Raw genomic sequence first — 14,677 nt, 5'->3', positions numbered from 1 at the left:
ACATCCAGCAGTGCTAGCCTCTGCCCTCCTGCCCTGCATCCCCGCCCCACTGCTCAACTACCAACTTCCCGTGCCACTGGCTCAGACCCCACCCCACTCTGCAAGGAGCATCCAGCTCCAGCTTCACTCTGCACGAGTGCTGAGAAGTCCTGTCCCGTTCTGGGACTTCTGGAACACCCAACCCCCTCAGCCTCTCCCTCCAGTAGCAAGAAATCACCTAAAAAGGGAATTTCCGAGGCACAGATCCACCATTCCCTGCCTCTCCTCCAGTGACTTGCACTGAAGCAACAATGAAGCAATAAAGGAAATGCTGGTTCTTTCCTGTCCATGCTTCCTGTCTCCACACCTGCTGCTGCCACATCCCACAGAGCTGAGCACCGGGCTCCAGCAAGCTGTGAGCCAACACCAGCACAATGCCTTGCCCCACCAAACCCCTCAGTGACACATCTCCACAGCTCTTGAACACCTCCAGAGACGGTGACCCCACCACCTCCCTGAGCAGCTGTGCCACTGCATCACTACCTGCAGAGAAGAAAAGTCTCCTAATACCCAACCTGAACTCCCTTACACACCTTGAGGCCATCACCTCTCATTCTATCTCTGTTACCTGGGAGCAGACGCAGACCACCCTCACCACAACCTCCTTCCAGGCAGTGATAAGATCTCCCCTGAGCTCCTCTCCTCCAAGCTGATCAATCCCTCTTCCAGAGGAGCAAAGCATAAGAGATTGCACCATGAACATCTCCAGCACCTCCTGAGCCCACGTCTCAGCTTCAAGACTTTCAGTACTTGGCCAGGGAACATTTGTCTGTGTCCCCAAGAACCTCCCATGGTGCAAAGACACAGCAATGCCTTGGAAGCCAGAGATGGGAGCCAACAGCTTTGGTACATCTCCCAAAGGCTGGATTTCCACGTCCTTGCAGCCCATACACCTCAGAGCACAGAGCTGCTGTGTTCCATGTGGATCTTATCTTCCTTCACTGTGAGAGTGGTGAGGTGATGGAACAGCTGCCCAGAGAGGCTGTGGATGCCCTGTCCATCCCTGGAGGTGTTCAAGGCCAGGTTGGATGGGGCCCTGGGCAGCCTGGGCTGGTATTAACCAGAGGTTGGTGGCCCTACATGTGGCAGAGGGCTGGAGATTCATCACCCTTGAGGTCCCTTCCAACCTGGGCCATTCTGTGATCCTCAGATAACCAAAGTCAAATAAAGTGAAATCCAAAGAGTTAACGAGCCCAACGCTGCACTGTAAAAAGAAAAAAGCAGTCCCTCAACAGGCCTGTTCCAAATAATAATTCAAGTTCTTTAGAAAGCAGGTCAGCAGCGCTGAGTAATAAGTTCATTATAATCTAATAAAGTTCATTAGTCCTTGAAAAGTCTAAAATGCAAAAGCAATATTACCGACGGAATCGCCCTCTGGCGGGATCATTTCTGGGTGGGAAAGAAAGGATTTGAGATAAAAGGAAATAAAAATAGGAAGCAAAAATTGGAAATAGGAGAAGGCATCACTGGGAGAACTGCAGATACCTCCAGCATACCAGGAGCTGGCAATGAAAGCATTGGTCTGCAAGTGGAGGGAAACAGCTGTTAATTGTGGGACAGCAGTGCAAGGGAGCAGAGAGCAAGCCAGAGCATTTGGAGAAGGAAAACCTCTGCAAAGGGGATAATAGAATTCTTTAACATAGTGCCAGCAAGCACAGGGTTGAGACAGGGCAGGCAGCAGCATGCTGCGCTGTGTGGGATCTGCAGGGCAGTGAAGGCACAGCAGGGCTAGCAGCTGCCCCAGTGCTGCACAGGTTCTGGTCTTCAGCCTCAGGAAATGGCATCGGGCCCCAAGAAGAACAGCAGCAGTTTCTGTAGCATATATTGACTCATTTTTTTCCCTTCTGCCCCTCAAAAGACAGTTATTGCTGTCCTTACTGCCATCCAGACGGCAGCCAAACAGGGCTGTAAAAGCTCTTTGCCTAAGAGGAACAGGGATAAGGAGTAGTGTTAAAGTAAATACTTCACTTGAGACTTCATTCTTAAGGTTTCTAAATTGGTTTTCCTCCTTTCCCTCCAGGAAGAGGCCACACGCCACACAAGCTTCTCATCAGTGTGACTGTGGTCTCATCCCCACCTACAGCACAGAGGATAATCTGTGGGACAAAGCAAAGCAGGAGATAACACCCAGAGCTGTCAGTGCACTGCTCAAATACACACAGAGCCCCACGCAGCCACAGTGAGAAGTGTGCCTTAATTAGAGTCTGCAGTGATCAATGCTTTGGGGGCAGGTTTTTGCTCTGTGCCCTGTAGAGCCAGCAGTGCTCAGCCATGGGGATGGTTCCTCACCCAAGGGTCACTTGTCTCCAGCAGCCACAGAGGGCAAAAACATAGATCTGAAGGAAGAACACAACGATTTGGTCAAACTACAGGAGAACATATTGGGAAAAAGATGAAGATAATGACCTTAAAGATTGATTCTTCTAACCAGCATTGTGATGGGCTGCAAATTAAAGCCAGAGGGACGGGAGTGAGGTTGCAATTATCAGAATACTGTGAAGCTGGGAGAAAATTTGAAATATCAGAGCAACACTTAATTAGAAATAGCATTCCAGATTCTGATCCTAGCGACATGATGTGAATTCTGGATCATTCCATTACAAAAGGTTGTATCCCCTCAGGAACAGCCCAATGCCCTCAAACAAAGGGCCAGGTGCTGTGCTCATCTTACAGCCAGGGTCCCACAGCCACGGGACACCCAAGCAGCCCAGCACAGCCCACAGCAAAAGAGGTTTCTCTAAGCTGGGCACTCTGACTTGATATCTCCTCTCCAAACTGGAGAGCTGTGGCCAAGTCTACCCTGGGATCACTGCTGGCCCTGGCACTGCAGGTGTGGGTGCAGGAGCAGAGGTCAGTTGCCACATGCCACCACAAGAGGCGTTTTCCACCTGGTTCAGTAGTTCAGGACATAAGCAGAACTCACACCAAAATGCTCATTCTGCCTCCACGTCCTGCAGAGATGCCATACAGATGATTGCCAACCAAAGGCTCAGCACTGGGTCAGCCACGGCTGTGGGTTTGGGACATCAATCAGTAGCTCACAGAGCAGCAAGGAGTCGCTGCCTGAGCACAGACAGTGCCTGAATCATTCTCCCCAAAGTTTGTTATGAGGTCAGAATCACGCTTTGGACCTGCTTCCACACAGTGTTTTATGTTTTGCAAGCGCTGCATAGGATTAGCTGGTTAATTAATACTTAGCATTATCCTCACAGATGGAGAGAGCTTCGAAGAACTTAAGGTAAAATATTTTAGCAATACAGATTTGTGCCAACCTAAATTTACACTCCTAAGCATAATGAGATTAGTAACAGGAAGAAAAACAAAATGGGAGTAATAAAACAGAGATGGTTTTATGCACACACCGGTAACTGCCTTTAAAGGTGCCTCTTCCACACTCAGCGCTCTGAAGTTTCAGCTCAGCCTTCTGTGCTCATGGCAGCAGCTCTGCAAGGGACAGGGGCAAGGCAGCAAGGCACAGCCCATGCAGGGCATTCCCAGCTTGGACAGGTGTCCCTAAAAAGGGATCCAGGACAGGTCAGCAAATGTTTGATGTTGAAGTACTTATGTTCACACCCATCTTTTCAACTGTTTGCCATATTTAAACTTTTAAAACTTTTTTTTGATGGAGATCAGATTTTGGGGCTTGCTTCAAATAGAAAATAAATCAGGTTTGCACTAAAAGATGTAAAAAAAAAACCAAAACAAAACGAACAGCATAAATTCAGAGGCAAATCCAGCCCAGGTTGGCTTTGCTTTGGGGTAGCATAGAGAATCTCCAGTGCTCCTTCCAGTCTGAGCCTTCCCGTGTTCCTGGTGGATTATTTTAGGACATTTTGAGGTAGTTGATAAAAATGCCATCTCCGAAATAGCCTTTTTGTCTGCAGTTGGACTTTCAGAGTGAGACAGCATTTCAACTGAAAAATGGCACTCAGCTCAGATGAGCTCTAACTCCACATGCTCCAGCTCAGCTGGGGCTGAGAGGGGATCGAGCCAATCCTTATCAAAAGGCAGGGGTCAAGCAGTTGGCACCAGGCTCTTTTCAGTGGTACCAAGTGACAGGACAGGATTAGGGTCTGGCCAAGCTCCGAGACCTCTTTCCAGGCATACAGGGGCTGCTTTGGTTTCAGGGCACTTTCAGCCCTCATGGCTCTATCTCCCAGCCCCAATCTCCTATACCTACAGAGCAGTGTGGAGCTCCAGCACTGAGCCTCCCACCCACAGCAGCATTGGTCCCCAGCTGCACAAGTCATCACAGCTTCCACACCACACCTGGCTCCCAACTTCACAACAGGATTTATCAATATCTCTTACATTGTCTTCCCCAAAGCAAGACCCATTCACTGACGGGCAAGGCACTGCCACAATGACAGTACCACAGCCCACCTGCTGCCCTCCCATGAGGAGTTATGCTCAGGTGGGCATGGAGCTGCAGTGGCTTACAGGATCAGCTCTGTAGTTGACTTTGGATGGAGAAAGGGATACACTTCTATTGGTTGAGACATGGCTCCAAGTACAGCCTGCAAGGATCTCACCTGGAATTTGGGTGGCTGAGTTTACATTACTACTGCATAATGTTATTGTGGGAGGCTTTGAGTGCTGGCAAGAGCAAAAAGATCTCTGGGAAAAAAAAAAAAAATGCACTGGGGAGTTAGTGATAACCAGGACAGCACAAGACTGGAATCCCACTCTGCAGCCTGGGAGAGGAGTGACCCTGGAGCAGGCCAGCCCCTCTCCGCACAGCCTCTGGGCAGCATGCAGGTCCTGGCTTTATCCCAGACCCCAGGGAAAAACAGCTCCTGCCAGGGAGGCAGCTCCATTTCAGGTGGGCATCGCTTTCCCAGGGGCTTTCCAGCAAAAAGGAAAGTGGAGGAGGGAAGATGTTGCTTTGAGTCAACACTCCCCACAGCCTCCCCAGCTGTGCAGGGTTATCGTCTCCCTTATACCTTAAAATGGACCACAGGATTTGCCTCACTCACTTTGTGTGGGGAGAGCAATAATTAGAACAAAGCAGGGCCTGAACTTAGCACTGATGGGAACTTCATTGGGGGAGAGCACATTGGCAGGAAAATCAATCTGCCATGAAAAGGGAAAAGAAAATCAAGCCATGAGGCTGGCGCACCTTCGATCAGCCTAGCGGCACACCTCTCCAAATGAAGGGCACCAGGCAGCTCAGCTCAGACTGAGCCTCAGTCTGCTTTGTAAAATAAAATCTGCCCTAAATAAGACATTTTCAGGAGTGGCATCAGCATGGAGAACAGCTGCAGCCCATGGGGGAGGAGCTCAGCACCATCCCCAGCCAATGGGCCCATCCTGCTCCAGGTGTCCCCACGTCCCCACGCTCACTCACAGCCCCAGCGCAGACAGGCACATGTGGAAAGTGCCCCCAGGGTGCAGAAACAGAGCACAACGAGCTCTATATTTAGCTTTCTGCTTATGGAAGTACAGCACTTGGTTTCGTAATGGACCACACAGGCTACTGAGTGTGTTTGGGGAAGGCAAGAGCCATCCCAGCTCTCCAGCCCCCCCACCTGCACGCCGCGCTCCTGGGCCTCGCTCCTTCCTCCCAGCCCTCAGCATCCTCAGGAAATTACACAGCGTTATTAAACAACCTTGTCCTGACCCGGCTTCTCTGCTCCAAGTCAGCAGCAGCCACACACAGATGTCATTTTAACAAATAACCACACTCTGGCTCAATAGTGCCTCCATCACAGCTCAGAGACCCCCGCTCCACCCCAAGTCCCAGCCCCATAGGCTGTAAACTGTGCTCCCCATCTAAAATTCAATTAAAGCAAGCATCCCTTTGCTGTTACCTGGTCAGAAAGTATTACAATGCATTACACACCACATGCAGGCAGAGGCACAGCAATCCGCATCAAGAGGGAGGGTCTCCCTGAACATTTGCTCTAAGCGATACCAGTTTATAGGATCTTTCAAGTCAGCTTTTGCTTAAACCCAGAGTGTTACTTAAGCCATGGCTAAGCATCACTGCTTGGCCCCGAGGCCCCAAGAGGTCCCAAGGAGACAGAGCTGATGGGCACAGCATCCTCCAAGCTCAGCCCCAGGGGACGGGCAGCACCAGCTCCTGCCCCCAGCACACAGCCCTGCTCTGGGCTCCTGCTTCCACAAAAACAATAAGTTTAATTTGAAGGGGCATAATTCTTAATTTATGTGTTGTCATGAACAAAGACAGCAGAAGTAGGTCATTTCATTATCTGCTGCCAGAGCATTTCACCAAGGAGCCAACGCATAAAGCTAAACAAAATCATCACCCAAGGTTCTGGAATTGTTTGGAAAAAAATATTACAGTTATTTTTCTCCTTGCTTGATTTGCACATCTTGGATTGCAGAGCATATTTAGCTAGGCTTTATAGCATGCATTTATTGTGACTGCCATATTCGATAATGCTGCCTATAGTCAAAGAGCAATCTTTCATGGAATACAGTGTCTCAATTTATAATTCAGTACCACAGCTTTGAGAACTCACACAGTAAGTCAGCCAACAACAAAAAGCCCCAAGTGCCTCCATACAAATAAAGGCGTCAGGATGAGCAAACACCTCCCCAGGACGGTGGCACCTTCCACCTCCCTCCATGCAACTGCAGAAAGGCTCAAGGACAGAGCTCAGCATGTAGGAGATGCACCTATCAAGGCCTGGGGAGCTGCTACTGGGGAAGTTAGGTTGGCACCTCCTACAATGAGCCCTCACAGGGGCTCAGTGCAACACACGATAACAGCACATCTCTCCACCTCTGAGAGCACCTGGCAGAATCCGGCCAACTAAAGTCCCCACCAGCACTCAGGTTTTCCTCAATGTAGAACAAGGTGGGAGATAAAGCAAGAAAGCATCCCATAAGCTTTGGGGCAGGCACAGCTCTGTCTGAGACAGCAACAAGGACCCAAACTACCCATCACTTCCCAGACCCCTGCACAAAAGCAGGAACACCTCTGAAACCCAACCATCCACAGCAGCCAGTGCTTACCTGCCCCCAGAGCTGCTTTCTGCTCTCCTGGCTCACTGACTGCTGCCCAGGCACAACAGGAGGCATTAACTCCTGCTCTATCCTCTGGATGCTGTCAGCAGGCCCTGATATCACAGCACTAGGGGCTGTTAGCACTGTTACAGAGCTCAGCTCTATGGTTTGGTGCCCAGGACAGAGGCAACACTGATAAATCACCCTGCTAGCCAGCCCTCAGCAATTGGCTCACACTGAAAGGGGGGAGGAAAGGAAGAGCTGGAGCTTATATAGAGCTGGAGGTCCCAGGTGAGGCTGCTCAGGGCAATTAGAATCAACAGCACAGCCATAATATGGCACCTGTTTTGTAGTTTAGAGCAATCTTTACAATGTGTGTGTCCTATTTCTGTGGGTACTGCTAGGTGGGAAGGGGGCTGAGTGCTTCTGTCCTTGGGGGTAGAGGAGCTTTGGGTGCAGCTATGGGTCCTGCAGTCACAGCCCAAGCTGTACCCAAACTCAGGCAGCCTTCTGCCACATCCTAAGCCACGCTGAGCACTGCACTTTTTTCTGGCAGATGGACCCAGCTATGGAAGGTAAGGCTGAACAGATTTCCTTTTGCTCGCTGACTTATGCAATGGATTTGCTCAAGAGTGAGGGAGCAAAGGTGGGGAATGTCTTTATCTGCTAATGATTCTGTGAATTATACATGCTTAGTATTCATGCATTTGAAGAAGAGGCAAACACAGCCGTTTTCTGTGGGATGACCTTTACCAGCAGCCAATACATTTACATTTAATTTAGAATTACAATTATTAGGTCAACTTGGGAGCAAGTGGAACTTACATTTATTGAGAGGAGAAGAAAAATTGGTCTTTCTGCTTTCATCCAGTTAAATGCTGCTTTTCTCTGGAAACACGCTCAAAGTCAACCTCTAGCAGTGTCCCACATGCATTTTGACTGGCTGAAGCCCTGCCCAATGGAGCTGCCAGCTCCATGCAGCATCACTGGAACCAACAGCTGGCTTTGGCACCACCAGGAGCCCATCAGAAGGCTTCCTGTCCTGTGTGCTGCATGGAGCCATAGCAGGGACTGTATGGTCATACTTATAATGAGGATGGCATCACCCAGGAGTGGGCAGGTGTGAGCGAATAGGAAAGGGAAAGATTGCTTGGTGTCCCTTCTGCAAAAGTCCCTTCTTTTTCTTTCCCACCCTCCTCTCCCTCTCCTGGCTTGCTAACATTGAGAAGCTGGAGATTTTCTAACTCTGGCCCTGGGGTGACCCCGTGGGATGAGGAAAGAGCTTGGGTTGGTCTCAACACCTAACCCATCCCATAATACTCAGTGAGAACCAGTGGCACTAGCCCAAGCCAACGATGCCCATCAGGGGACACCTATCTCAGGAGAAGCCCTCATCCTTCCCATCTCTATCACCCTCAAGCAGAAGGGCAGTGCTCGTCCTGGGAAGCCCCTCACTGGGAGCCTTTTGGTCCAAAGTAGCTTCTCATGGAACGATAAGATTGTTTGAGCTGGAAGGGACCTTTAAGGGTCACCCATTCCAACTCCCCTGCAATGGCAACTTCTGTGCTGGGTTTTGGCTGTAATAATTCATGAACACTGCTTCTTGACCGGGTTATGGCAATGGCTGCTGTGCATTGAGCAGTGCCAGCAGTGGGGCAGCACCACGGGAGGTGGCACCATCCCATGGGGCTCTTGGCCACACGTCCCACCTGGTGGCTTCAGCTGGGGCAAGCCATCTGCCTGTAAAACATCAGGACGCTGGGGTGGGCTCATGACAAGAACCCATCAATACTGCAGCACCCTGTGATCCCCAGCATGCAGGTGGGAAGAATTAATTGCGTTTCAGGTGATGTTTAAAGCATATAAAAGATGCAAAGCCTGCTTCTTGTATTCACTCCCAAGCTCTGCAGCACGCCGGTGGGATCTGTTGCTCTGCGGTTGGGTAATCACAAAGCAGCATGTGCGTCAACAAGCAATTTCTCATTGAAAGCACCACGGGTGGGAGTGCAGGAGCTGAGCACCCTGAGGTGCTGTGTGGCACAGCTCAGCCCAGCACTCGGGGGCTTTCCCAAAGCCTGCAGATGTTTGTGGAGTTCAACAGGCTGAAAGCAATGTCCCACCCTGGTGGGGAGAGGCAGCCGGCCCCAAAACACAGCACAGCCTTACGGGAGTGTGGTACTGCTTTGCTCCTTGTGCTGTCAGAAGTGCAGCATGGAAATTAAGTCTGTGGTGTGATTGAAATGGTAAAGGACTCTTCTCTTAAAATATATATATATTTATATTCCTATGGGTGGGTACTCAGCTATCCTATTCCATCCTATGCTGTATGTGTGGATTTGGATGGATGGATGAGATCGGTACCCAGTTGTCACGCTCTGTCCTACCCTATGTGCATGTGGATGGATGGCAGTGGTACCCTGCTATCGTGTTCTGTCCTATTCTATGTGTGGATGGCTGGATGGGATTGGTACCCAGCTGTTCTCTGGTTGCACAGAAGCCCCCAGCCATGGGGATGTACTGAAGTATAGGCTGGGGCTGGCCAGGGATCACCCAGAGGGTCACATCCCCCCATGGGGCCATCTCCTTTCATCCCGGTACAGTGGAAGGAGCCACGGCTGTGTGAGAGGTGATCAAAGCCCCATCAGGAGAAGGGATAGGGGGCTGCAGGCAGTTTAGGGGGCTGCTGTTTAACCAGCCTGCCTGGCAAAAATGATCTCCTTTACTTTGGAATTTTGTCTTAAAATCCATCACTGTGCTGCGAAGGTTACTGAAAATATCTGACAATAATAAATGCATTAGAAATCAGCTTTACTCCTGAGATTGTCTCATCAGTTCTGAGCATCACCAGCACGATAAATGTTGCTCCACAGACCCCACACTGCCAGCAGAAGCCGCCTAATTTTCACATTTAGAGAGCAACCCAGTTCCATTAACCCTTGTGCTCCATGATGCTCCCAGTGTCCCTCCATCCTTGTGGGTGTAGCCCAAGGATGTCCCCAAGGGCTGCATGCTATCCAGACCCACAGGATTCCTATGGAATTGAGTGGCCCTGGCCAGGATCACCTGGTTTTGGGAGCTCTCTGGGAGAAGTGATGACCTCCATATGGAGCCTACATGCAGCAGAACAGGGGGCAGCAGGGGCTGTTGCACTGGGATTGGTCACAGTGTCATGCAATAATGTTGTTTTTTGGGGGGATGGAGGAGAGCAGGAGGCCATTTCCACACCTTGAGACCCGTGGGGTATCGCTTCTCCCAGTGTGGGCACAAGTTCATCTTTCTCTTCCAGCAGGGATGCCAAAAGCTTGGGCTTTGCTTTGGTCTCAGGTCAGCCCTTCATGGCTGCTTGCCTCAGAGTGCCTCAGCTGAGCAGGGTGAAGGAACAGAGCTGCCCTGGCCCCTGGTGACTCTCAGAGGTCGGGTGCTGGCCCAGGTGGGCAGTGATGTGAATACATTTATTTTCCTGAGTTTGCAGTGGAATTTTTCATCCCTTTCCCAGAAGAGACCTCATCTCTGCTTCAAAGAGATAATTTATAGCCAAGAAACAATTCACCTCGCCTTTGGGCTTGACTTTTCCCTCCTGCTCCGTCCGGCGAGCATCCTGGGTGACTTCATGGCATCTCCATGACTAATGCACTGCTGAGGACACAGCACGTAGCACTGCGAGGGCAGCGGCTGCGTGAGCTCTTCCCTCTTAGCCCGATGGATTTCCCCTTCCTACCTGGAGACCATGAGCTTGTTGGCAATCTACATTAATGCTTTTGTCCTGCCTGCAGTCTGATAGCTGCACAGCAGATTAAGCAAAGCCAATCAGCTTTCAGTTACTAAGGGTGGAGGTGAGGATGTGTTCTCACTCCTTCACTGTAAGCACAGGGCTCTCAGCAGAGGTTGAGAATCATGGAATCAAGGTTGGAAACAACCTTCCATGTCCCCAAGGCCAGCCATCACCTACTGGGTCCTGTCACCACTCTTCAGTGCCATGGCCCTGAAATGGCCCAGGGATGGGGGTCCTATTCCCAAGCTGCCACGCGAAGCCATTTTTTCAAAGGAATTTCCCCCAAATACCCACTATAACCACATGGAGGGGCTTTTTGGGGCAGTGCTGGGGATCCCTGTGGCTTTGGGACCCAAAGGGGCCGAGGTGCAGACAGAGAGGCCGGGGTACTGAGGCTGCCATGGTGTTTGCTTCCCTTTGGGTCCCTTATTGAGTTGTCTTTTGCACTGCTTGCAGCAGTGAAATCTGCCACGGGCACGTTAAGGATTCTCCATGCAAAACTGCTAAGCTGAAGCCTCATTATTATCCTGCACAGTGATTATCTCTACTTGATGAAGTCTCGTATTTGCCCAATTTCAGATTGAAACCTTCCTCTTTTCAATTTGAGCTTAATTCATTTCTTGACTCCTGGTTACAGTGCAAGATATCACAAATGCTCCCGGCCTCTGCTGGCTCTGATTTATATCGTTAAGAATCATTTACTCGCAATTAAAACGAGCCTTCGGGGCTTTCACAAACAAGCTGGATTAGCTAACAGCAAAACATTTGCTTTTCATAAACAGTGACTGAGGGCTATGGAACGGGCTGGGAGGGGAGGGTCTGGAGGGGACAATCCAGCTTTCCCCATTCCTCGTATCCTGAGCACGGGGACACACTGGGGTCAAGGAAAGAGCATCTCTGGGCATCCCTGCTCCCTCCCCTTCCTCCTGCATAGAGAGGAAGGAGCTGGGGGGATTTGGGGTGCTCCCTGCATGCCCCCCACTCCACTGTCCATCACTCAGCCCTCAGACTGCTCCAGACATATCCACAGGTGCAGCTCTGGGGATCTGGGACCCAACCACCATGGAGATGTCACCCAGTGGCGTGTTCTTAATGAAGATAATTAACAGTAGGATCGTGTAATTGGCAAAGCCTCCTGCTCTTGGCTGCTCTGCTGCAGCTGCTACTGACAAAACTCCATACCCAGAGCATCACTACAGTCCTCTGAACATGTGAACTTGGCCAAACACTGAGGATTTAGGATTCAGTGCCCCAAATCCCAGCATCAATACACAGCAGGGCTGGCTTTTCAATGAACACAGCTGCTCCCAGAGCAGGGTCTGCAACAGGCTCCAAAAATAGTGGAGTGTAAACATACACAGAAACAATGCTGACCTGTTTGCAAAAGGTTCTGTCTGTGCTGCAAACTGCAAAGAAACTGCAATAGGATGCATTTCTGGAGGGAAATGCTTCTGCTTTGGCCAAAGCCACTGGTGGAGTGCTGCTCCCTGCACCCTCCCCGCTGCTGCTCTTGTGAGTGCTTGGAGCATTTCTAACAAAAACTGTGGTCCTGTGCTCCCCAAAGGCCTGTACAAAGGCCCTTACACACGTGGCAGCAGCATTTTCCTGGTGCACAAACACACAAAAACTTGCAGCTGCACAAAGGGACATTGCCCACAGACTGCTGGGCACAGCTCACCTGTGCCACCAGCACAGTGCCTCCACGTCTCGTTACAAAAGCAATTAAGCTCATTCTCTCCCTTGGCTACTGAAGCTGGGAAACACTGTGAGGTTTTTACCTACAGTGTGCAGTTGGGAGAGCTTTGTTATTTCTAAACACATTGCTTCCATAATTTCTTTAAACGCAAAAACGGATTGCTGTTGGCACAGAGGTGGTGATGCTCAGCCATGAGTGCAGGTGCCCTGTGGTGAGGGCAGACCCAGCAATGCCCCATTGCCAGCGCTGCCCAGCAGCAGGAGCACCGGGATGAGATCAGCCCCAGGTGCTGCTCACCCACACCTGGTGGCCACCAGGCTGCAGCTCAAGCCTCTTTAGGGCTTTGGTAGCAGGACGGAAGCCTCAAAACCTGTGTAATAGGCAGTCATGTCTTTCTTAAGTAAGAAGATGGAGGGTGCTGAGAAGCTGCTGGGAGCACAGCAGTGCTGCTCTCCCTCCAGACTGCAGAGCTGCAGGGAAGCAGAGTAGGGAAAGACCACTGCCTGCCCTCCTGCAATAGGGATGATCCACGTGAGCCTGCTGCTGTCGTGCCACAGGGTGCAGGGCAGGGACACAAGGGGCCCTGAAGTTCTCTTGCTTGGGGACCTGAGTGCCATAGCTTCTCGTGCAATTGATTTGTAGCTTCTTGCAGAGCCTGGGGCTTCGCTGGTGTGGTTTAGCAGTGTTTTCCCAAGGGCTGCAGCCTAAGCAGTGAAATGCTAGATTTGCAATGATATTTTATGTTGTGAACAGTAATAAATCATAAAAGGCTTTTTTTTTTTTTTTTTTTTTTCCCCTGGGAAAATGCTTCAGCTGCTGGTACAGAGGGCTCCTGAGTGAATATCTGTGGCTGTGCCTCCCTCCATCTGCCAGGAGGGACGGGGGATTCTCCAGCCAGGCCCTGACTGCCAGTTTGCCTCTAAAGCCTGGATGAGACAGCTTGCACTTGCAGGTCTTATGCAAAACATGTATAGTTTTCTATAAACTTGGGTGCCCCAGTGTGGCCAGCCCATCCCTAGCTGCACCCAGAGGTGGGAGGTGGTTTAAGGCATGATTAAGGGTCACTGCCACCTGCAAGAGAAGGGCTGAAGGTTTGAGGACTGGGGCTGCAATAAAGCCCTGTTCTCAGTAGTGACAAAACTTCTCTTCTGTGTGTCAAATCCTTTCTGGGAGGTTTGTGCTGGGTGAGATGGGGCTGAAGGCAGCCAAAGTGTGAGGGAAAGTCCTTGGGGCACTGGGGATGTGCAGAGGCCTCCTCCTTGCCCACAGGCGACCACAGCAAACGGCTCTCGATATCACAGGTGTCTCAGTGATGACTTAAAAAGGCTCAAAGCATTAAAAATTCCCCAAAGGAGAATGGCTGCACAAGAAGAGGATGCAATCTCTGCTAATGGAGCTCCTGCATTGGTTACTGGGACAGGGGACCCAGGGGCCCCCACCCACCTACAGTCCATGTGGTTTCCATACCCTGGAGCCCTACAAGTGGGGTCTCCTTGACAGTGAAGCCAATGTGTTGCCTCAGTGAGCTGCATTCAGAGATAGCTGCTGTCTCTGCAGGAGCTCTGAGCAGGACACCCATACCCTCCAGTCATCTGCTGTGTCTTCCTCTGCTGACATGCAGTATTTATTTGGTGACTGGATAATTTGAACCTATGGAGTTATTAATTATGACCTTAATCTGATCATTGCTTTGTTCCATTTTTAATTAGCTTAGTCAAACCAAAGTCATTTCGCTTGGTAATATACTTGCTTAAGTGCATGTCTGATTGCATATCCTTTTTATATCCATCTGAAGCGTGCGGGACTGGCTCTCTCTGTCAGACTGCAGCCTGGGGCACGAACTCCCAGCAAACCTCAGGGAACAGAGAGCAGAGTTTTGCAGGCAGTTTGTTCTGCTCCTGAGCAGCTCACCATGCCTGGATAACAGGGGAGAAAGTGGGAATTTGGACCTCTGTGCCACTGGGAGCTGGCCTCTATATTCAGCATGAACCAAGCGCAAGAAAAGCACTGCTTTATCTGAATGTGAGGTTTGGGGGAGCACAAACCCAGATGTTTCAGCAGGAGCTATGTTGTTGCTGCTGGGCACAGAGAACTCTGCTTATGCCTATTCCCGGTTCTCGGTTGGTGGAGCATTGCAAGCAGATGGAGGAATTGAAGTTATCTTCTCTCAAGGACTTTAGTGATGCTCATGGGTAGTT

General features: G+C 50.5%; 1 long non-coding RNA gene across 1 annotated transcript; it reads right to left on the bottom strand.

Annotated features, from left to right (window-relative positions):
- Nucleotides 1-1,259: 1,259 nt before the first annotated feature.
- On the bottom strand, nucleotides 1,260-7,234 carry LOC125700170 (uncharacterized). Its single transcript, XR_007379800.1, has 3 exons — nucleotides 7,021-7,234; nucleotides 3,402-3,552; nucleotides 1,260-2,375 (listed from the first exon to the last, which is right to left on the bottom strand). It is a non-coding gene; the product is annotated as an uncharacterized LOC125700170 (long non-coding RNA).
- Nucleotides 7,235-14,677: the final 7,443 nt, after the last annotated feature.

This window comes from Lagopus muta, chromosome 14, assembly GCF_023343835.1.
Source record: "Lagopus muta isolate bLagMut1 chromosome 14, bLagMut1 primary, whole genome shotgun sequence".
NCBI lineage: Eukaryota > Metazoa > Chordata > Aves > Galliformes > Phasianidae > Lagopus > Lagopus muta.
Note: the sequence above shows the minus strand (reverse complement) of the source record. Positions and strands in the feature narration are given on the sequence as shown.